The sequence below is a fragment of the Alligator mississippiensis genome, chromosome 10, assembly GCF_030867095.1.
Source record: "Alligator mississippiensis isolate rAllMis1 chromosome 10, rAllMis1, whole genome shotgun sequence".
In the NCBI taxonomy this organism is placed as follows: Eukaryota; Metazoa; Chordata; order Crocodylia; family Alligatoridae; genus Alligator; species Alligator mississippiensis.
This window is the reverse complement of record NC_081833.1, coordinates 51,865,253-51,890,558: the sequence shown is the minus strand read 5'-3', so window position 1 is coordinate 51,890,558 and position 25,306 is coordinate 51,865,253.

Genomic DNA, 25,306 nt, shown 5'->3' with positions numbered 1-25,306 from the left:
CTGCTCCAATGACCTGCAGTTGAGGCCGTCATTCACAAAGGAGGAATATCTAATAAACTTCTCTCTTTTTACCAGTGGACCAGGCATATATTTTCTTTGGGAGTCTGTCCTACTGAGCACTGGAAGATATGGCACTCAGAGCTTAAAAAATTCTTGTCCAAGGATACAGTGAGTCAGTGACAAAACAAACTGCACATCTGGTATTCTTGTTTGCCAGCTCTGTGATCGGCTAACTGGACCGTGTTGTCTCAGAACACACACTTGCAGTCTTTGGGTTAAGAGCCTCTAAGTATTCCACTTATATTTAATAGGATGCCTTAGCTTTCTGCACAAGAAAAAGAAGGCCAGAGCCATGGGACCCTGAACTAGAACTGATTTTGCATAAGTAATAAATTGCTCTCAAGCCTGAATGTTTCTGGCATATCTGATTTTCTTCTTGTGTGTATGAGTTTTTCCATGACTGGGACCTCCCAGAACTTATTAAGCCTTTTATTTGTGGCTGGAAATTATAATGAATTCTGTTAACTTGTGAAGAAAGTTATGAGGCTGCCAGGCAGGTTGTGACTCTTACACGACCTAGCTGCAAGAGGGAATAAATGTCCTAGAATTACATAAAGGACAGTAACTAATTAACCCTTTTGCTGCTGCTGAATGAGAAAAATGTACCCAGTATAATAACATTTCCATTTTGGCAAGATGCATTACAGTATATGTGTGGTCAGGATGATGTTCATTTGAAAGCAATGGAACATCACTAAAATTTAGAAGCACAGATGTTGGAGTGATGTCTCGGCAGTGAACAAGATAAAATGGAAATGATCAGATTGTTGAAACAATAATGGAAATCATTAAATATGTCATGATGTGGAAGTCAGGCAATGACTGTAGGCATTTTTTGCAACTGGTATTGAAAGGAAGAGAGAGAAATTGAAACTCGCTATTAAAAGTAAAGTTTTTTTAAAACTTTGCAGAAAAAATATAAGCCGTTCAAACAAATCACTGAAAATATTCTTGCAGTTTCCACATGATACACTTTTTGAATAAAGGTGGTTTGTAGTGGCTTATGAATGGAGCCACGCACATCAAGACTGACCAATTGGCAAATGCCTGGATCCTGGCTGAAATAATAGTGCTAGCCATAACTGTCAAAAGGAGTTTGATCACTTGGATTCCTAAACATCGTTTAAAGGGCTAATGAAATGGACTGTTAATTCTATTCTATTCCCCGACCCCCCCTGTCTCTCTGTCTCTTTCTGCATGTCTCGTTCTATATCTTACACAAACTTTGAGTCATTAGTGGACTGCCTGCTGTAGAGATCTCTGGGCTTTATGCAGTCTAGCATTCTCTGTCACTGGAAAGAAGGTCTGCATCAAGTCACAACAGAGGAGAGGAAAAGAAATCTCCTGTGAGAGCTGTCACCTACCTTTTAAAGACAGCAAGGATAAGCAGAAAAAAATGTAGAAGAGAATATATTTTTCTACACTTCCTTGCATGCAGGCATGGAATTCTTTGTCTCTTTGGTCTCTGTGACATGGCATGCAGTTTGCACACTATAATATATTGGACCACAGTAAGTGAAAGCCATTGATCCCATAGAAACCAATAGCAACAGTTCCCTTGCACTTCTGTGGGAATGCAAGTATGTTAGGTTAGGATCAGTTCTAAGTACTCCCAAGAAAAATAATTTCAAGCTAAATGTTTGTGTTTTCCAAAATAAATGTGGATCTGTGACTTTGGAAGGAAAGACAAAGTAACTTTAGGAAATCTCTGCCTTCTCTTGGGTTCCACTGAAAAATAAAAATGATGACACTTAGCAGTCTTGAAGTCAGCAGTGCTACTGACTCTAATCAAACATTTGAATTATGTTTATGCTGTGATACAATTTGCTTATTTTCTGCCTAAGAAATATTGCCAGCCTCATGTCTATAGCTTCCTTCTTGTGCATGCAAAAGTCTGTTTGTGCCTTTGTTCCACCTCATTTAAACTGTTATTAGCTCTCTCTGCTTGTCTCCCAGTCTACAACTGGTACCAGATTCTGTTGCTATGATTCTGTGCGGCACCAAGTGGAGAATGCACCTAACTCAATTACTTGACCTTGCAGTCAGTCAATTCTTATTGGTTAAAGGTATTTTTAAAGGCAAAGGTCTTTAAAAGCTTGCTTAGGATTTTGTCTTTCTCACTGGTCTACTTACACTTCACCCTAAGAGTAGCATTTGAAACTATCTGATGCTCACTTCCTTATCTTTCCAGTATTCTTATGTGTCCATGTATGTGTATATGTACACATATACACATGGAGAGAGAAAAAGAGAGAGAACCCTGTTCATAAACTTCAAATACTGTATAAAATTGCAAGATACATAGATTCATGGATGCTAGGGTCAGAAGGGACCTCAATGGATCATTGAGTCTGATGCCCTGTCCATGGCAGGAAAAAGTGCTAGGGTCATGTGACCCCAGCCAGGTGCTTGTCCAGTCTCTTCTTGAAGACCCCCAAGGTAGGGGAGAGCGCCACCTCCCTTGGGAGCATGTTCCAGACACAATCTATTTCAAGTTCTAGATAAATTTGTTAAGGGACAATGTACAGACTGCACCATTTAGAAAGCCCAAGCTCTTAAAAGTAAGGAAATGAAAAGTTAAGTACAACATAAATCCTACACAACTCGCATGATACACATAAACACTTAGGGCTGGGTTCTCAGCTGTGCTGAGTTTGGCTGCAGTGCAGCTGAAAGCAGAGCAGGAGGAAACTGTGGCAGTCAGCCACCTTTCCACTGCTTTGATCCTTGGCCAGCCAGGGGTAGAATTGCTGCCTGTGTAATTTACAGCAAACTTAGGGGTGCTTTAAACTATGCCAGTTGTAATGGTGCCAGAGGAACTGCTCCACCAGGCCAGAATCAATGACATAGTACATTCTCTCTTCCCCTCCATAACCTGACATGCCATCCTTTGAATAGGAATCTTTGGCTGCACCTTCCTGGTAACTCTATAGCTATTTTGTACTGCCAAGGAGTCCAAAGTAGCCATGGCTGGGGCTGGCCCATTATAGTTACCAAATATAAAGATACTTTTCAACAACAGACGTCCATATTTCTGAGCCACAGATTTTTTTTTTATCACCTTGACTTTGGTATCTACATTTAATAAATATTACTGTTAAGCTTGAATAAGCAGCTTATAACGTTCTATTAATAATGATCAATTTGTCAATTTGTTGAAAAATGCATGAGTATATATAATTGGGAAAGTGTATACCTTATTTTTTCACATGCAAAACACTTTGAATAAGATAAGCATCTTGTTTTTGAAAGGCAGAATGAAGAAGAAAAGATTTTTCCTTGAAAATATTGGTAAGTAGCAGTAAGTAATTGAGTAGCAGCTTTTGTAAGAAGTGTTTCTGTTAGCGGGACAAAGAGAAAGTATCCACAGCCAGCAGCTAGGGAGCCTCAAGCATAGCACTGCAGCTTATTTTTGTACCAGCAGAGGCAGAAAGTTCTCTTACCTTATTTTCTTGCTTATAATGGTCAACCCAATTTCCAGCTGATTTTTGGAGGAAAAAGGGGTGCAGTAAAATATGGTTATATTTGATCTGGAAGAAAATGTATATATTTATTTGCGATTATAGTGTGTCACTTCTGCATACCTCTGAATTATGCTACTTTTTCAGAAGGATTTTATATTTTGATTAGGTTTGGAAATTCCTTATGGCTAAATTTGTTCATCATTACAATAATTGTGTGCAGGAAATGTACATTTCTTTGCATTGATTTAGAATGACATGTTTATGACAATATTGTCAGCATCTTATTTCTTCAATCTTTTTTCATTCTTTCTTTTTCAAAGGTTACAGGTTTGCTTATTTAAGGTGAAAGGCTTGCCATGTATAGGTTCCTGAGTTTTCCTTGAGAGGAGTAGTATGGAGCTTTCCAGCAATGGGAGGAGGAGGGGGGCGTGCACAGGGGAACCTGCAAGATTAAAGGAGCTGCTGCATAGCCCACTTCTACAGTGAATTTGGTAGGTTCCTACTTATGTGTATTCAGTACCCCTGCACTTCAAAATGGTGGTTGCGGTTTAACTAAAGCTCATCGAATGAGCTTTAGTTAAAGTTCCCCTGCCGCCATATTGAAACACAGGACACTGAATATATGAGACACTATGGGCACTTTAATTAAAGTGGCTCCTGAGAACTGCTATAGTTAAAGCGCTCCTTACCCTTGCCTGGAGCATGTGTAAAGACACCCATACAGGCTAAGAATCTATAGAGAGCAGCTTCCTTAACTCACATTGCATTCTGTATAAAGTTAGTTAAGAGGGACATATTTTTGTGAAAATCTTACTGCTTTTATTAAAAAAAATCTAATTTTGTTAAAAGAATTCTAATATGGAAAGTGGCTCCATTGCTAAAGGTCTCTGGCACTGTCTCCATGTGACACTTAGTGGATCATTGTACCATTAAAAATGTAGTATGTACTTTAAAAATACAGTTATACAGTGATGAGTTTAAAAAAATACTGCCAATGATCACTTAACTTGCCTGTTTTGTAAATTTTGATTGCATTATCTTGCAGCCTTAACATTTTCTTAGGTTTTTTTTGGGGGGGGAGCTTTTAAAAAAAAAATTTTAGCCCTGGTCAAAAGAAAATGAGAAAAAACATAAACTTTGAAGAGGTGTTCTACTTTTTTAATGTGAAACATCATTTATATTCAAGTTTTAAAATATTTTGACTGTTGTAGCTATTTTATATGCCATTTCCAAGATTTTTTTTGCAGGTTTTTTTGTTTTTAAAGACAAAATGTGTTTGTTTGTTTGGCTTGGTTTGTAAAGTGCCTATTGAATGAAAGCAGGTATCCTGTGGAACCTGTCTCATTTAATCCACACCTTACAAAATGTGCATGTTTATACCTAGATAATTTATCCAAGCATCTGTGTGCAGCATGGCTTACATTCATGCTGAATGATGGGAAAACCTAATGAAAACACTTCAGTTTTAAAGCGAATGCTATGTCTTTTGGTTCTACAGCCAGTGCTAATCCACAATACACTGTTATCTACTCAGCACATTCCAGATCTCTGTGCTTGAATTACTCCATCTGATAAACATGATTGTTGATGCACTCTCCTACTGCTTTTTCATCTACAAATCTCACATCAATTTTATACAAAGACCGATATGTAATTTAAAAAATTCATTACAGTAATCCGGCCATTTCAGTGGATGAGATCAGAGAAAATGTGTTGCACATATTGATAAGAGTCCAGCAGCTGTTTTTCTGAGTACCTCTAGCACCTCCATTTTTTGAAGGAGAGACATGACATTTGGCAGAACGATGGCCTTTGTGTCAGGAATATGCATGTTGCTGCCTCAAGTTGGCCAATGTATTTAGAAAAAGAAATATAATCTCAGTTTGTGGATGCTCAGTAGAGACTTTGTAAAGTTTGATAACTAAATTTTCTGCAGACCCATTTTTCATTCAAAATATTCCAGCCCTTCACCGCTCCTTCCTTCACTGAGCAATTAAGTATACTTCTGCTCAGTGCTGCAGAGGCTTTCTCATGCAGTTACAGTTCCCAGCCACTGGAATTGTGATCCTGAAGACTGCTTCTCCAGCACTCTCAATAACTTGCTTTCCTGGCTCCTGGGCAATACTGAAGAGGGGGCTGCCTATGTTGAATGCAAAAGGGACAAGAAGCAGACCTGGGTTATGTGTGGTGGGACAAGGAATCTGGCGTGGAGAGGAGAAACTGATAGTGTCTGATCAAGGAAAGTGGGTCTGAGAGCTGTGGAGAGAAAGGGGGCAGGAGATTAAGCCTTGAAGCTAAGATGGAAGAGTAAGAGGGCCATAATAGGATGGAGAACTTGAAGAGACTGGCATTGGGAACCACACTGCAGGGAGACTGGAACTCAAATATGGAACCCTAAGAGAGAGAACGAGAGATAATAACTTAATTCTAGACTCCTTGAATGCAAGACAGCATGAAAAGCATGAGAGGAATCAGCACATCAGCTCATAGTGTAGAGACAAACTGTATTTGAAGCTTTAATGCCTCCTTCTTGGGTTATCTTGTTAGTTGTGGTAAGACTTTATCTAAGGACTATGTTGATGCCAATTATCCAAGGACTATGTTGATGTCAGTGGAACTACTCCAATTTGAACCAACTGTGAATTCTTCTTACTAAAACCCTTCTGAGAGTTCTAGGGATGTTAATTAGTCCTAACAAAATATAGAAGATAAACTCTGCTGCAAATGTAAATCTCTCCATATTCTCCAAAGAATAATATTAGTCATTAACCTGTGGTGCAGAGGTCTAAAGAGATTAAGAACAGCTGGTCACAAAAACCTATTTCATTTAAGCAATATTGTATTTACTCAAATCCAAGATGAGGTTCTCTCCTCCCTCCTCCCACAGTCAGCATGTAGGGGAAAAAAGGCTCTTTGATTCTGAGTACACCCCAGGACAGGGCAGGCCTCAGACTCCAGATTGAAGCCAGAGCTGAGCTGCTGCCTGCCTTTGCCAGAATGGACTTATTTCTGGGCACATAGCCAAGGGAGCATGGGAGAGGGGGAAACAAATGTCCCATGACTAGAATCTAATTATTAGGAGGTCATCTTAAATTAAGGGTCATCTTGGATTCAGGTAAATACAGTAGTTTAACTGTAATGAATGTTAATAATTATGTTTGGGTACTTTTTTGCATTTGCATTTCAACAAGCAATAAATGACTGTAGCAAGATTGAATAGGATCACAAAATGCTGCATTCTTAATTTTTCCTTTGAATGTGAAACCTATAAAAAGGCTAAGGAAGCACTACAAAGAAAATGCTGAAAGTGCTAGGTAACCTGTCACGTGCAGCACTACCACAGCATTTTCATTTTAACCTGCCAGGGCTCACCTAGAACATACCTTGCTTTTCCTGAGCAAAGAGAAACCCAAACTTTAAATAGTGCACTGTTTATATGGTAGGTAAATAAACTTCTAATACAGACTGTGCTAAAACCACCTAACCCAAATGTTTGCAGTCTGGTGCATGTTGCATACAGGTCTCCAGAGATGAAAGGCCAGGAGTGCATTTGCCCATTTTGCCATCAAATTATTTAGAACACTTGTTTAATGAGAAACACTGAGAAAGGTTTCCAACTCTTTTCAGGGTTTGGATAGCTCTTTAAACTAGGCTAATTTTTTACATGTGTCCAATTCAGTTGAAACTGTCAGGAAAACTGTGTACCTGGATTATTTTAAGCTGATCCTATAAACCACATACTTCTAATTCAAATTGGAGACTGAAATTCCACTGATGTTTTTGAAGCTTATCCTATTATCTACAGTGCATGGAGCAATACTATACTGAAGTATATAACTCATCTCACTCAGTCCAAGACCCTATTAGATTAATTAACTGTTCTTAAAGTAAACAACTTGCTAATGCATTTGCTAAGTGAGTTATGATAATTATATTTCCCCAAGGAAATGGCCTGCAAACAAACAGTCAGCAATGACAATAAATGCTTCTACTAGTGAAATAACATAATTAGGACCTCTCAGAAGGCAATGCCCAGTGTCCTTTAAAGCATTTTGAAATGTAAAAGAAGGGGTTGGTAATAACAATTTTAGGTCATATATAGAATTTTAATATATGCTATATGTTACTATGTAGTTGTTCATGCTAGCTGGTTGAGGTTAATCCCAAGGATGAACCTTCATTTACTTGTTCAGCTAATTTATTCAAATTATAAATTAGCTTGTCAAATCTGTTTTTTTACATGTGTTGGTCAATAGATCTTTAATGATTTACTTCAGTTTTAGGCTCTGAATAGTTATCTTTGTTATGCTGGTGATTCTGTCATAAAGACTTGCAGTTGCCATGTCATTCAATCTGTTCTTATTGTTATGTTATTGCCAACAATTTCCTTTTGTTATTAGTACTTACTAAGGGCTCCTCTACACAAGTGGGTAAAGGTGCAGATGGCAGGAGGCATGATTGTGGGATTGTGCATTAGATCCCTTCACAGATGGAGGAAGTACATCTTGTTCAGAAAAGTCTGAAAAGGAGCTTGCTCTACAGTAGTGGTGGGCCATGGAGGTGGGCTATAAGGGTGAATAATTCCACCTTTATACCTTATCTCTTCACACCATATTGCTGGTGCAGGCAGAGCTCCACTCAGCTGATGGGGCTTTCAGATACAGGGGTGCTCCATGAATCCCTTCAGCTGGGATTTCGCAGCTGCTGTCTCTTTTTAATGTTGGCTTTTTAAATAATTGCTTGTGCAATAATGCATGTAAAATGAAATTGTACAACTGAACAGGCAAATCCAGAGAAGTGAGAGACAATATGGCCAGTTAGGTAAACAAACTAAAGTATAAGTTGTGCAGATACTCAGTCCAGATTTGACAAACTAACTTGTAATTTTAAAAGGTTAGTTTATCATGGTAAATCTAGGTCCATCCCTGGGATTTCTGCATAGATCTTATAATTATTCATGCAATAATGTACATGTCTATTTGCACTTTTGAAAATGCAACCTGTGACATACATACAGGTAGGTATGATATGTGTTGGGGCATTGTGTAGGACGCTAGCAATGTGTTACATTGTCCATTCAGTTGCTTGGAGTTCATCTTGCTTTTCTAGATACTGGTAAGTCTGGGTGCTAGTTAAGAGGGACATATATTTGTGGAGGGGGTGTGGTAGCATAGAGCTATGAGAGTGTCTGAAATGCATTGCTGCAGTTATTTTTTAAATTTAATTGCACAACACAATTGTATGGAGCAAAGAAACTGCTGTAGAGGTGGAAGGTGCCTTGTAACCAGCATTCCGTTTTTTTTCTCCAGTCAATGCCATAGTACTTCAGGCAGCATCAAAGTACATCAGACTTCAACAGCACCCTCAAAGCACAGTGACAGACTGTCCCAGCCCACCTGGAAACATAAACATTACAAAGCCACTGCAACATCTTCCTTTATATTTTTTGTTATCAGAAAACTGCAACAACAAGAGAGAGGAGCAGGCTAAACTCTGACAATGAACCTGGAATCCAAGGGCACCTACACACATGTCCAATACCTGCTCCGATGCATGCTAATTAGCATGTGTCAGAGCAGACTTGATTAATTTATTCTGCTGGAGTGTGCTAATTAGCATGCTCCAGCAGCGTCAGCATCATGTGTATTCAATGTCCCCACACTTTAAAATCATGGTTGGGGTGCTTTAAGTAAAGCTCATTGAAAAGGTGGAGCTCATCCCACTGCCATTTTGACAACTAAAGCTTATCCTGCTGCCATTTTGAAGCATGGGATGCTAAATACACAAAATGCTGCAGGCACTTTAATTACAGTGGCTCCTGAGAGCCACTCTAATTAAAACGTCCCCACCCTTGAGCATGTGTAAGGATGCCCCAAGTTCCAGGATGATACCCTGTGTTAATTATAGCACTAGACATTGTGCAAATTTATATTTAATCAGCGGTAATACAACTATATGACAGTGTAACAGGGGGTCGATCCCCAGCCCCTGTTACATGCTGGACTACAGTGACAACTGGGCTTGCTGCTTTTCAGGCCAGAGATCCAAACCAAAACTCCATTCCTCCCCTGCAGGGAGACTTGCCATAGAGTGGAGGAGAACTAGTCCTTTTCCAGAGACAAGCGAGGGGACCCAGAAACCAAGTAAATCCGCTCCCTGCTTAGGAGGTTCTATGGCTGTGCCTGGCAGTCACATCAGGTGGCTGGGAGTAAACCCAGAAGTTCTGGAAGCTCTGGGACCGATGAATCCCTGGAGGTGGGGAATCAGGTGGAACAGGAAGCCAACACTGATTGGACCTCATGGGAGTAGGTTAATTCAAAAGAAAAAGGGCAAAGACTCACTGCTCCGGAGAGGGAACCGAGAGCACCACCTCCTAGTCAGGAGCAGTGCATACCTGTGTGGAGAGAGAGTGAGAGCGCACAAGAGGGCAGTCATTCAGTCATTGGGGAAATTGGGACTGCTGTGCTACATGGATTGGTGACTAAAGCCCACTGGAGCAGTATATTGGGCTGAAGAAGCATTGGATTTGAGATTCTGACTAACTGGTGGAGTACAACTGACAGAAGAGACTTTGATTGCTAGAACTGGGTTCCAGACATCTGATTCCAGGTAAGTCTGTCTGTGGGATCTAATTTGACAATCCCTATAAAGGACTTTCCTAGGGCCATTAGGGAAAGAGAGAAGAGTGCTGACCAGAGGGATCGCACCCCAGTGGTTTATCAGGAATAGTGACAGAAGGAAAAGATGTGAAGCCTCTGTGGGCATGAAGCCAGGAGGCCAGGACCTGCCTCAAGCCAATCACTTGGAGCAGGGGCAACAGGGAAGATCTTAGATTCACTGTATGGGGTAGCAAGGGCAGGGTGTGGGGTGGATGGAGCCCTGTGAAGAGGAGCTATCTGTGAGAGGGGGTCATAGTCTTTATTACTTTGGTGCCAACCATCAGCTTCCTTTTTCTTTTTCCATCAAGGCATGGCAGGAATATATAAAGAAATGGACCATGATCCTGACCCTGAGGCATGGGACAAGAGGGCTTGTCTACAGAAAGCCATTAATATATTTTGGAGATGGCATAAGTGAATGGGCTGTTAACCTGATACATTGGGAATGTTTATATTAATATCAACACTACCAGTGTAGATAGCTCCCAAGAGGATTCCTACTGAAGCAGACACAGTCCTTGCTATACAGATAGACATACAGGACTGACACTGCATATAAGAAAGTGCTATTTCCTGTAGCTTCTTCTCAAGTTGCTTGTTGCTATGAGTAGTTTCTGGTTGTTCTTTGCTTTATCCCTTCTCCTGTAGCAAAAGTATGTTGCTGAACCTGCAGACTGTTCTTAATATAGTGATTTTTAACAGCCTGTGAAAAGCTGTAGGAAAGGGAACATGCAAGGCAGAGAATTGTCCAGACTCCTTGTCCTGTACTCAGTTCAACAGATGGCACAAGTTCCTTACTATGTGTACGTTTTCCTTGCACAACCAAGATTTAGCCAATAACATGATGTTTGTATGAAAGATTTGGCTTGTACAGAACTATGAAAAAACTGTAAGACTTTTCTCAGTGCAGCAGATAAATGAATATGCAGCAACTTTTCAACATATATCAAAGGTGTTGTGGTGTGACTGGCAGACAGTTTAATGTATTTTGGGATTGCCCTATCTTATACAACAGAGCTTCTGGCACAAAATGGACAGACAGGACAGTTTTCACTCCCCCCTCACCCTGTCCCCGCTACAGCATGTGTTGCATATGTACAATGTAACAAGATCTGTGTTACATATGTACAATGTTATGTTGTGTTACATATGTGCAGTGCCCCCTCCCCTCCTCCTCTAAGACTGGCTTGCTCTACTCCCAGTCCACCAAGCAGCCGGAGGCATTGAGGCTGCAGTGATTGCTCTGCCAGACATGCTGGGTGGGGTGAGACAGTGTGGCCATACCCACTGCGCCCCTGTGTCCCTGCTCGCTCTAATTCAGGAGGGCCCACTGCCTCCTCGGATGCTGGAGGACTTCAACCTGGGCAGACAATCTGTTGAGAGTGGCCACAAGTTAATAGAACAGGGGCAAAATTAGGCAGATTAGAGATTATCCTTCCCTGGAGTGTTGTAACATTAAGCTGAATAACAAATGCTTTAATCTACTTGTGACAGGGGTCCATCTCAGGACTGAGTCTCATTTTTGGCCTGCCCACCTGTCTACGGGCAGTCTGCCCAGTCTCTCCTGCCATGATTTGATGAATAAACTAGTGTAAAATGCAGAAGGCTGCCCATTTTAGTATCCTGGTAATTAGGGCATTGTGGTGGTGAGACACCCCCACAGGCTCCAGAAGGGGAGAGGGAAGTCCCTGTGGGCCCCAAACCCCACAAACAGCTCCCCCCCCCCGGTGGGGGAAACTTACCTCCCGGAGCGCAGCCAGAGCCAGAGCAGGAACCGCGGCCCCGCAAGCCAGCATTATGTTGGCTGTTTAATCAGCTGTTCCCTGGGTGGAGAACAGCTGAGCCAATTGCAGTGGCCATTCTGGCCACTGCGTGAAGATTTAAAAGCCCCACCGGAACATGGGGGGTGAAGGAGGAGAGGGAGCATGCTGCCGTAGAGTATGCCAGCCATGCTGAGGCTCCTGCAGCAGAGAGGAGCAGTGCAGCCAGTTCAATGCTGGCAGGCAGAGCAGGGGAGTTGTTTGAGCCCCCTGTAGGAGGCTGGGGGAAAGGAGGGAATTCCACACCCCCCTCCTCCCCAGGGGTCTATTTCTTTTGAGAGAAAAAAACAAAAACAAGAGAGGAGAGGCTCAAGATCAGAAGTGCCCTACTCAGAGGTGCTGAAGTAGGTGCCAGCTGACGCACATATAGCTTGCCAGTCTCCAGGATGGGAAGGTTACTTATCAAAGCGGGGGGGCAGCCTGACTGCCAACAGAACCCACCCGGACATGGGGTCTCCCTTGAGGCAAGCCAAGGTCAATCAAACACAACCGAACCACCATTGCTGACGTCCATCCGGTTGGTGAGTGGATGGGGTGTAGGGGAGGTGGAGTCCCATGGAACATCACACCTGAACTGTGAGTACTGCCATCCCTGGGGGGGCCCCCCCAGGAAGAAGATCTCCACTGAACCCTCTCTTTATATGATAACACCAAGTCATGGCAGAGGAGTTGAGGGGAGGGGCTCCATGCCGGAGAGATAGTGCATCACTCAGGGAACCCCACTTAAGGCACCTTCCATCGTAGGCATTGTACACGGCTCCAACCTTCCATATACCATGTCCCATGCCTCACAATGGCATCATAAGTTGGTTATAGTACCGACCCAGGGCTGGGCCAAACTCTGCCCCTTGTACGGCCTCTAACATTCAGCTCAAACATTGTGCCCTTCACAGGGTCTCTTTCATACCACCCCCTCTCACAGGGCCACTCTCAACCTGCTCTACTCCATGACTCTATGTGACTCTTCAGGCTTTCCTACTCACTGTCTGGCAGGACACCCTTACACAGACCCTACTCTACGTGTCCGCCAGTCTTATGCCTCACACTGGGCTGAACTCAGTCACTAGCATGGGTCACTTCATAAGTTCACCTTCTTATGGGGGTTGGCCCATGTGCTGCCCTTCAGGCTGCATCTATAGCCCTAGTCAACATGCCCCTGGTGCAGCCCTTCAGATTGCCTTTTCAACCCTACTCTACACCCCCATTGCAGTTTTTCAGGCCACAATGGTGCACCCTACTTTGTGCAGGCCACCACACAGATTTCTACCCCCTCACTGGGGCCGCTCTATCTCTTTGCCCTCCCTGCTGGGGCCTCCAGGGTCTTACACTCCATGGGGCTCCGGTGGCCGACATGGCTGTCCCTAGATCTGGATAACCCACCAGGATGCTGGGCCTGGGGTTATAAAGTGCCCCTACCTGCCACTAGGAGCAGAACCAGCTGGGTCCCAGTAGGGGGGAAACCATGTGGCTCAGACCCAGCTCCACTACCCATCAGGAACAGAGGCAGTTCTGTCCCAGCTGGGGAGGGATCTGCAATGCATGAACCCAGCTCTACTCCCCACTGGAAACAGAGCCAGCTGGGTCCAAGCTGGAGGAGTGGGGGAACTGTGTTACTTGGACCTGGCTGGCTGGGCAGAGCCGGGTCTGAGTGATTCAGTTCCATCTCCACTTCCTCCTCTGGTTCAAACCCAGATGGCTTTGGGAAATGGAGCCAGTTGGAGCAAGAGGTGGTGGGAGGCACAGTGGGCCCACTGCCTCCTGAGATGCTGGAGGACTTCAACTTGGGTGGAAAAGCTGAGGCGAGTGGCCACAAGTTAATAAAACAGGAGCAAAATTAGATGGATTCAAGATATTTCTGTCCTGGAGTGGGGTAATGTTAAGATGAATAAAGAGTGTTTTAAGCTACTTAAAAGGTGTTAATGTGCAGCCTATCCAGGAGTTAAGAGATCCAGAAGCCTCCTAAAGTTATCATGTAACTAGGCCCTTACGTTCAGCAGAAGCTGAATATGTTTAGCAGCACTTCTTAGGCTTTGGGGACTCAAAATGCCACCAGTATTCAAATTACAGATTCCTTGATTCCATGAGAGCCAGTGTGTGTGTCTGTAACTGGGAGGACTGGCAGATGGAGGAAGTGAAAATATGGACACCTTTAGAAGCATCCAGAGACAATAGAATGATTTCATCTGATGGTAAAGTTATTCCTTCTATTGTATTGTTATAATACTCTCTTAGATAAAATGTTGTAGTCTTTTTGTGTCCCATTTGTAGCAATTTAAAGAATCAAGTTTAACTGCCCCCCAAAATTAAACCCCAACCCTCTCCCCCAAAAAACTTTGACTTTACAAAATTTCTTCATGTTCCACATTTACACACAAAAAACAAGTGTTTAAATGTGCAAAATCTGTATTGTATCTATTTTTCTAAATCTGAAGAAAAGCCAGCAATAACCCAGTTTATGAATCCCATGTGTAATTGGGGTAGTTACAAACTCTGAATTGGAAACACAAAAGAAAGCGTAACATTACATTTACTTTAACATTACATTACATTTACTTTGAAAATACAGTTTAAAATATCAAAATTGAATGTTTTGCATAGCTCCTCCCTCTCCCATAATTCCAAGTATATATGTAGAACATACAGGGCAGTATAAGTACCAGAAATATAGAAAATACTTGTACCAAATTTTGGAGAAAATTACCACAGAATTCAAACACTGACACTTTTCCTTAAGAACACAAGATGGTATCAATGTCAGCAGGAAATTTCAGTACAGTGAATATTTTTGAGTGAAAAGGGTTCAATTTAAAGACAAAATAACTTTAAAAAATAAACTATTCCCCAGATTGATGCAGAAAAATTCTGTAATTAAAAACAGTTCAGACTTCCATTTGAAAATATTTTCTAAAGTTTAAGCCAGAAGTCATCCAAGAGTGTTCTTTTTATCTTTTTTGCTCATATATTACTTAATTCGAATTAATGTTGATGGGGGGAATGACAATATGAATTCAGAATTATTTATGTTGTTAAATGCTGAATAGTTTGCTCTTGCTGTAGTGTAGCAAAACTGAAAAACAAAATAAAACAAGCAACAACTGCAAAAACCTGTCACCGCTACAACAAAAACCCCTTCAAGTTCCAGAAGTTCTTTCATTTTATTCTTTTTTCAAACAAACAAAAAAAAAGTTTTGAGTGCACAACTTCAGTCTCCAAAATAGTGGTGTTTTCTTTTAAGGCCACATTAGGAACCCCTGGAAAATGGGATTTATAATGGAAACACCAGTGCAACCTGAGCTCCAGCAATGCTACAATTTAAATTATTTATGCGTAGCACTATGCACATACCACGCACACATTTGTCCTTGTCAGTCAACAAGTGATCTATTAATCAAACAGGAACCCTGGGGTGTTCATTACAAAAGTAAGAACATTGAATTTGGATGGTATTTTTAGTGCTTTTGACAGATGTAGATTATTAAGTTGTCACTCCCTTTTTTCTGCAATACTCCCCCCATGCATTGTAATTTTATTATTAAGAGTGCACTAATAGTTAAATGACAGGAACCCTAAACCCCTTACTAGTTCACTGACATGACAGGTTATTTTTTTCCTCTATTCCCTGTCCAAGAACCCCTGCTGCTCTTCCCAGCATGCAGTGCTGTGTGACCCTTAACATCTGGCAGTGATTAATTGTCTTAGTGTCATAGCAATCACCTTGCTCTCTCTGATCCTCACTTACTTTGTTCTTCTTTTTAAAGCCAGTGTGCTGGAACCATTTCTTCCCACTTTTAAATCTGTCCAGCATCCTAGATACTTTGTGTCTCTACTATGATACAACTTGAAAGAAACCGAAACAGTCAGTTATCTGGCCCTGAAAGTCTGGTCAGGGATTCAGAGGGCTTTCTGTTCACTGATGGGGTGTGCTTGAAAAACAGTGCTAACTAAAATGGCATAGATCTTGTTGAACTTGATCTGGATGTCAGGTTCTGTTGCAAGCAAACAATGCAATTATGGGAAATATCACTTTCACCAGCAGCCTGCTATATTGCACAGAAAGCTGTTGGCAGAAGCTTGAATATTACCATAGATTAAGAGTCTGACATCTACTGACAAAAGCTGGTAACTAAAGGCAGATGCTTTGTCCTTAGCTCACCCTACTGTATAAAGCTGTTGCAGAGGTCTTAGAACAAAATAGGCTGTCAGTACACTTGCATAATCCCCATTGCCTTAGCTGGGCAAGGTATGAAAGGTCTTGTAATAAATGCAGGTAGGGAATAGTCAGAACTGGAGTAGCACTTATAAATCTCATGCATTTTGAGGCACAGTCCTAGTACAACAGAAAATATTTATACTCACCTTCTGTGCTTTTAAAAATATAATCAGACAATTTACAAAGAGAGAGGATTCAGAAGTCCTAGGTTTTGATCTTAAATCTGCCACGGGCTCATTCTGCATCTTAGGCAAATCACTGAAATGATTTCCTAATATTGATTGTGTGATGTTCCTAATATTAGATGCTCTGTGCCTCAGCTTACTCAACTGGAAAATTAAGGGAATATTTGCTTCCCACAGCTTAATTACTTTTGTACTGTGTTTTGCTAGGTTTGTGTAGAAATATGAGAGAGAGCTAAATATAACTTGTATTGGCTAAATATAACTTGTATTGGCATATATTAAAGACAAGCTAACTGCTAAACTTGTGGCAAGCTGTACAGGAGGGAGGAAGCCAAATAGTTCAGTAGTTACTGTAGAGGACTTAGATGGAGAATGCCATTGTTCATTGTCCCAGTTCTGCAACTTACTAGGGTAGGTCACATGACCAGGTCTAGTCATACTAGTAGGTCACATGACCAGGCTGTATGATCGGCTCCCACCTGGAGAATGGGGTAAGTCATCTTCATAAAGAAGGCTGAGAGCGTCAGATGAAAGCTAAAAATAAACAGTTTTAGATTCTAGTTCAACAGCAGAATATACTCCCTGAACTTAAACTGCTACTACACATATTTTAAGGCAGAATATTTGAAGGCAGTTACCCTTTCATTTACCTGTTGAATCTTGAGTTCAGAGCTCTGTGTTTTTTTCTGTGACAGATACTTCTTACAAAGAGATTTTTCCAGAGCTGTAGTGTATTCTAGTACTCCATTATTTCAAATAACTATCAGACCATTTATTTTCTTTTTTAAATTGAAATAGTAAAATGGAGTGCATGGCCTATTCCAGTTGCTAAGCAACACTTTGTAACATGCATCCTGCATTTTGTTGTTCCATTTGGCGATTCATACCCGGACTTGTTTGTTCATTTTCAGTCTACTAACATTGGTTGCTGTATTTCAAGTGCCAGTGCGGATCAAAGTATTTCCTAGAAGGATAAACATGTTAACTGGCAGAGAGTGAATGAGTAACATCAAGCACATCCTTTTTGTATGCTGGATTTGGCATGTCATCCACTGGCAGAGGTATTCAAGTGAATGCCATCTACACCTAGCAGATGTGCCACTGAAGAGATACCAGCCCTTTTCCAAAGCACTGCTTGCTCTGTTGATGTGATTGAATAAGGATAACAGCAGTTTCTTGGCTGTATAAATGACTGGGTTTCAGTCATATTAGTATATCTAAACACTTTCACTCATTCCACTTGATTTACTTTGGCTTTGTGTTAGTATAAATAATAATAAACCTTGACCCAAGTGCATTTTTATCCAGATAGGCCTATTAGGAGGATATCAGCACTTTTTCTTCTCAGTAACTGCCACATTCCTTGCCTACTAATCTAGGTAATGAACTTTAAAGATGTATGAAGTAACAGGACCTAATGCTGTTCTGAATGCACTTATACACGTCATGGAGCTCTGCTCCAATGCGTGCTAATTAGCATATGCTGGAGCAGACTTGATTAATCAAGTCTTCTGGAGTGTGCTAATAAGTGTGCTCCAGCAGTCTCTGTGTCATGTCTATTCAGCGTCCACGCATTTCAAAATGGCAGCGGGGCACTTTAACTAAAGTTCATTGAGCAAGCTTTACTTAAAGCGCCTCCATATCCATTTTGAAGCATGGGACGCTGTATACACATGACAGTGCAGATGCTTTAGAGAGCCACTCCAATTAAAGTGCACCTCTCCCTTCCACTCTGGAGCACATGGATAGATGCTCAATGAAACCAATTTTAAATTTGTTGGGCCAGATGAAAATGAGTGAAGCTGATGCTTGTTCCTGATGGCATATTTTAGGTTTTAGTTTAAAATCACACTTTGTATTGAGGCTCGTCAGTAAAATAATTTTCCTTTGCAAGATGTATTAACTTTTACCATAAAACAAAAGGCAAGAATTAGATTAAAATAGAAATGTCATCTTTGAAAGGATTTTCTGTCTTGAAACTTTTTTGTTGGGGATCATACTTTGATTTTGTTTCTGGAAATAAGGTAGAAGACCTGGCTATTATAGAGAATGTTTTGTACTGCTGGAAAAAGCCTCAGTAAAACAGCAAAAAATCCAGAGCAGTCTCTGTCTGGCATACAGCTTTTTGGTCAACTTGGACAAAACCCTTTTTTTAAATAGGAAGCAGACAAATTTTCATCCTAAAATTACCACCTCTTTCTTCTTGTGTATCTAGCAAGCTTCTAGGTTCAAAATGGCTTGTATCATATGCTTTAAATGAGACTGACTTTGGATACTTCAGTGAGATGGATGTACAGGAACAAATAAGAGACACTGACAAATGTATTTGTAAGACTCACTCACTGCTAAATTAGGAAAGGTGCAGGGCCCTAAGTAGCTTGATAAGGTTGACAGCAATCTTGACTCAACCCTAATGCTCCAAGCCCCATGGGACAGTCATAGGATATTTTATAGAGCACTGTATCTCTGCTATACCAATTATGTTGAATGGTTCCATCTGCTATTGCACCCTATTCTTTTCTATAGGACCCTGTTGTTTTAATCAACAAATACTTTTTTTCTTATGGAAAGCTTTGTAAAACGTATTTGCCAGTAGAACTAGTAAATAAGTAAATACTAGAAGTGATTTGTTTATAAAAGTAGCATGCTTGGTTTGCTGCTGTTTGCTGAATTAAATTACTCTTGAACTTCACTACATTTACGGGCTGTTTATGCCTTCATGGGCTGTTTTAGCAGCCAAGAATTGCCAGGGTATAGTGATACCTTGAGTCTACCTTCTTTCCCCCTGGCAATATCCCTAGCTATAGATGGGGAAGGTAGGGAATAAATCAAGGGGGGAGGTGGGATAAGAGGTGCTGTAGCATATATCTCAGCAGTTCTACATCAGCAGAGGGCAGAGGCCAAGGGACCACCTGGGTCTTATATCCACTGTCATTGCATCTGTTTTAAACTACTGGAGATGTATGAAGCAGCCAGAGTGTGAGGCCCAGGGGTCACCTCTGACTCTATGCCTAAATATTCAGTTTCAGGATTTCCATGACAGCTATAAATTTAGTGCAACCTTAACTATAGGTTCATTAGAGGTGCAGTGAAAGTGAACATTTTGTCTCTAAGATTCTGCAGTTGGATCGCTATTAACAATTCTGACAGTAAGTATGAGCCACAACAGAGTACTTAGGCTCCCTCTTCCAGACCTGAATTGGCTGTGCAGAGTTAACAGGATTTCAAAACTTACTTTTTTCACTAAACAAAACAACTTTGTCTAAACACTCAGAGGGAAGATATTGGAATCAAAAAGTAACGTTTTGGCACAGAAAAATATGGTTGTAGAGAGAGCAGATTTACTTTTCCCTAAGAAAGGAATCATTAGAATCTTATTAATATACTTTTTAAATACAAATAGAATTGTTTGGTTCTCAGAAGTCTTCTCCTTTCATCTTTACTAATATAATTTCTATTGCTCTGGCTACATCTTTTTTCAGTAATTTGGTGTCGTTTATGTATCAGTTCAGAGAATGGTGTCTCGGTTACATGTTAAGCACCACATGCCTCTTAATTAAGTTATTTTCCAGACTGCCTTAATGTTGATTTGACAGTTTGCTGATTATTTTTCAGGAAAGGAGTGTATTATATGTAGTGTATTGGTCTGGGTTAAGGTAATACAAGTAAATGTGCTTATATTAAGGTAGGGCAAAGAATGTAAACTCTAAGACAAGAATATTCTTTAAGACTTTTAAAGTTTTTGACATCTATGTGAGCATAAGGAAAACTGGCTTTGTATTTTTTACACATGACTTTTGGTACCATCTGACACTGCCTTTAAGGCAAATCCTCATTAACATTGCATCAGCTTTGCAGTTCAGTGTTTGCCTTTGAGATTATTTAGGGCTCCAGTTTAAACACTCAGTGTCAAATTATGGCTGCTCCAAGCAAATGTGCTTAGGGTGATGGAACAGTGCAAGCTATAGCTGGAAATCAGTCACTGAGTTTTCTGACTGGATGGTCCTGGAGTGCTATGAAGTACTGAATGAGGGGGGAGGTGTTACCTGGGAGGGATAGCGCTATTAGCATACCACTACTGATTCCAGAAGGCTGAAGCTAAGGGGGTCAGATCCCTGTCATATACCTATCTTATTCAAATGCACCTCTCTTAATGATTTAACAAGATGTTTCCTAGTGTCCCGTGGAGGTAAATGGGCTGGAAATAATTGATTCCTCACTACTCCACCACAGAAATCTTAGAGATTTAGACACTGATGCAAAATTATCATGGTTGTTGTTGTTTTGCTATTATTGTCATTGTCATTGTTGTAGTTATCATTCTCAATAATAATAACAATGATAATTATAGTAATGATAAAACAATATAAAGGACCAACCAGTATGGCAACAGAATCAAAGGCCTTCTTTTCCACCAACTAGAAATCCCTTCTAGAATAAAAACTGGGGTGCCTGTGGATGTGCAGGGACACTAGTCCAATGCACTGCAATTACAGTTAAAAAAGGGAGTTAACTTTTCCTCCACACACTTTAATTTGGCTGCTCCTTATTTAACAAATCTATAGTTTTGTTAACGGCCAGAAGGCATTCAACTGCCCAGTTAATTCCCCGGTTCAGAAAGTGTTTGAATGGTTGAGAATTTCTTGTAACTGAAAATTGAAAAGATATATTAAATAGGGACAAGAGGACCCTTATGTTTATAATCCATTGCATTGCAGGTTGTCAGACTTACCTCAGAAAGCCAGATTCTGATTTCAGTTTTCATCATGTAAATCCAGAGTGATACTGTTAATTTTAAAGGAGTTCAGATTCTCTTTGATTAACTGACATTAGAATCTGGCCCTTAATTTTCTGCATTTACGCATGCGCGCTCGCTCACACACACACACACACACACACACACATTTATATTCGTGGTCTTCACTGAACACTGAAACTTCCATATCTGGTGCAGGTATGTAACCTACTTGCTGCAGATACCTGTTTTGAGGCCAGTAGTTTACCAGTGGGCCCATTTTATGTATACATTACTCACAGGAAATTCTATAGACTAGAAAGGGATTTTACACCTTGAACACTTACTGGTGTGGCCCATAGTGCCTACAAACAAGATCAACAACATTGACAGATGACAAGTACAGTACACTATATCCTTTAACTTCTTTTTACATAGGCGGGACATCTCTGTGATATACTATCTAGGAAGCTGCGCTGTATCAAAGCTCAGGGATAGTGTTTCAGAATGTACCCAGCATATTAACTTCCTTAGATGCTGGCTCAGTTAGGATATGTGATCTTGCTGGCCTTAGTGAGAAAAAGCCTATGATGTGGCCTCCTCGGCATTCTTAGAAATCATGATGATTCATGTGCAGACAAACACAGTTTATATTCTCTCCATAACTTTACCAGCAAGTGAAGAAAAACTTCTGTTCCTTGGCAGGAGTCCCTAATGTACTTGGAACTGTTGGCTGCATTCATGTGTTTATGCATTCTAGCAACTCCATCATGGACATTGTTACTGAATACCTGGATTAGTCACAATAACTACATTTCCAAATGTTTAAACGTGGTTCTCTTTTAAGAACAGTCCCATGCACTGTCCTGTGTGGTTGCTATAAGCAGTAAGTTGTCATGTGGGGTTTCTTCTGTTACTTAGTCCCTAACCTTTCTTGTCAGGGATGAAATATGTAAGTATGAGGTTACTTCCAGCCTTTTTCTTGTGGTTTCTATGTTTCAGTACTATATAGATGGCATCACTCCCCTTTTTTCAGGACGTCTTGGTTGCCTTACATCCTTGCAGAGAGGCAAGAATGTTTTAGGGTGATATCTCTTACTGGACCAACTGCACAGTTGGGATGGAGTTAGATAAGCTTTCAAATGTAAGACATTTTCCACCAGGCCTGACCAGTGCAAGCCAAGTAGAGCACAGTGAAAAACAGTTGTAGGAGGGGGCAGAGAGAAATTGCCAAGGTAGCAGACAAGCAATTATCAGAAGAAAAGAAACTGATTACTGGGTGATCAAAGCCTATCAAAAGGGAGGAGCATCATTCTCACCTTTCATGTGTGGAAAGAATTCAGGAGTCAAGTAGATTTTAATGTGCCATAAACCCAATATTAGCACTCTTAGTGTCTAGCCATCTTATGAATTGTTGTTCCCAAGTTCATTTTTTAAAGGTGTTAGCTAGATTTCCCTTGAGTATGAGGAAATACATGCACTGGAGGGTGGGGCTAGGATTCATCAGACCTAGACTAATTCGAGGATTGGACCAAAAAAACCTTCATGAGGTTCAATAAGAAGTTCAAAGTCCTGCACTTAGGATGGAACATTGGCAACATGTATGGGGTACATGCGGGTGTACATACACCCCCTGAGATTGGCGGTGCACCCCCCTGAAAGAAGTGCTGCTGATGCTGCCGGCAGTGCCTGCAGGTGGTCACCGCTCCCCTCCCCCCCCCCCTTGCCACTGACACTGCTGGTGGCATCTGTGGGCAGTCTCTGATTGCTGCTGGCCACCACTGATGCTGCTGGAGGCATCTGCATGTGGTTGCTGACTGCTCTTCGACACACACCACTCCTCCCCTGCTGCCGACACTTCTGTGACTGCCTGCAGGAGCTCCCTGCTCAATGCCACCACACCCCCACTGCTGCCGCCACTGCCTGTGGGCAGTCGCCATACCCCCCAACCTCTAGGGGTACGCATTGTTCATGGGATGGAACAATCCAATGCACCAGTACAGGCTGGAAACTGACTGGCTAAGCAGCAACTCTGCAGAAAAGGACCTGGGTTTATAGTGGACAGGAAGCTCAGTATGAGCCAACAGTGTGCCCTTGTTGCGAAGATAGCTAATGGTATATTGTGCTGCATTGGTAGGAGCATCATAAGCTGATCAAGGGAAGTGATTATTCCCCTCTATTCAGCACTGGTGAGGCCACATCTGGAGTACTGTATCCAGTTTTTGGCACCCCACTACAGACAGGATGTGGACAAATTGGAGGGAGTCCAGCGGAGGGCAACAAAAATGGCTAGGGGGCTGGGGTACATGACTTCTGAGGAGAGGCTGAGGGAACTGGGTTTATTTAGTCTAGAGAAGAGGACACTAAGAGGGGATTTAATAGCAAACTTCAATTACCTGAAGGGTGGATCCAAGGAGGATGGAGCTGGACTGTTGTCAGTGGTGGCAGATAACAGAATAAGGAGAAATGATCTCAAGTTGCAGCAAGGGAAGTTTAGGTCAGATATTAGAAAAAAATCTTTGTCATTAGAAGGGTAGTAAAACACTGGAACAGGGTACTTAGAGGGGTTGTAGAATTTCCATCCTTGGAGGTTTTTAGGACCCGGCTAGAGAAGGGTTTGGCTGGGATGATCTACTTGGGGCTGGTCCTGCTTGGAGCAAGTGGTTGGACTAAATGACCTTCTAAGGGTCCTTCTGACTCTAGTTTTCTAAGATTTTATGATATTGAGGGGACATCTTTGTGTCCATAGTTGTGCCCATGGTTTGAAGGAAGTAACAATTGTTAAAAGAATTGGTTAGGATAAAGTGGATGTTTTTTGCAACATGTTGTTGTAAATCTGAGTGTACTCCATGTTTTTGTAGGTATTTCAGGTAGGCAGCTAAACCTTAATGGTATAAGATGTTAGTATACAGGCAGGTTACATCCATGGTTGCAAGTATGACCTTCTCAGAGATGTAGTATACTTCATTTCCCTCTCTATATATCATTAATGTGGCAGAGCCACACAACTGCTTTATCATTGCCAGGTCCTCATCCTGGGGGCACAAGTGTACTGCACACATGAGGAAGGCAGTCAATCTGCGGTGCATCACCACACTCACATACTGGGATGTGTTTTAAGCCAGTATTATAGGGTGTAGCATTAATGAGTCCAGCTCTATAGCAAATCCTGTTTAGCTTCATCCATAAGTTGTGGGGGAGCTGATTCCTGGGTGGATAAGGTGTTGGGTTGCTTATGAAGTGCTTGAAATGAGAATCAGTCTCATCCAACTTTTTGTGGTATTGCTCAAGTGCCCGTAGGGCACTGCTCTTGTATATGATGGATATACAAAGGTTATCTTGTTTGTGGATCTTTGGTGGGATCCACAACCAAAAGTTCCTGAGGTAGAAGAGTGGGGGATAAGTGGAAGTAGTTTTTCCTGAAGATGGTGTGGGAAGGATTTGATTATGTTTTCCAGTTCTAAGATGTAGCACAACCAACACCACAATTGGGGTTAGTATAGAATGTCCATCTGGCATTTTGAAAATGTTGTTTAGAGGCCTAGAGAGAACCTGTATAGCTTTTCATCTGGAAAGTATTCAAAGGCTATTTGGTGGGGAAGGAAATTTGTAGCTGTATAATATGACTATATAGGCAAAGTGTTTACGGAGTGCCATTGCTCAAGTAATTGAGTGGAGAGACAATGTACAATGAAAAAACGTTGGTTCTTGTAAAAGGAACACAGTGTTAATGTCTTAGTATAATGTATATCTTGTATGAGACAGAATGCTGCTTTTCATTTAGAGAAAATATTCTACCCTGCAGGGGATAATTTAGATCCAAGCAGTGAGAATTGCATTTTACTTTTGTATAACACCTGAAGGAACCCAAAGAACTTGACTAACTATGAGTCTAATGCAAAGGCCATCAAAGTCACTGATAACACTGCTCTGATGTATAACCAACTGTAAAAAATGGAGATAATATTTACAGGTTTATCCTATATATAGGGCTGGATACAGTGCCGCTGAAGATTTCTCTCCCCATGAGATAAACTACAGGATCCTTGCACACTCCAAAAAATGGGGTGCAGCTCTTTCCATGGGAGGATGAACTGAAAGCTTGAGGAGTGTTTTGGGCAAGGTGGGAGCAGACCAAACATCAACTAATCCAAATTTTATGTACATAAATAG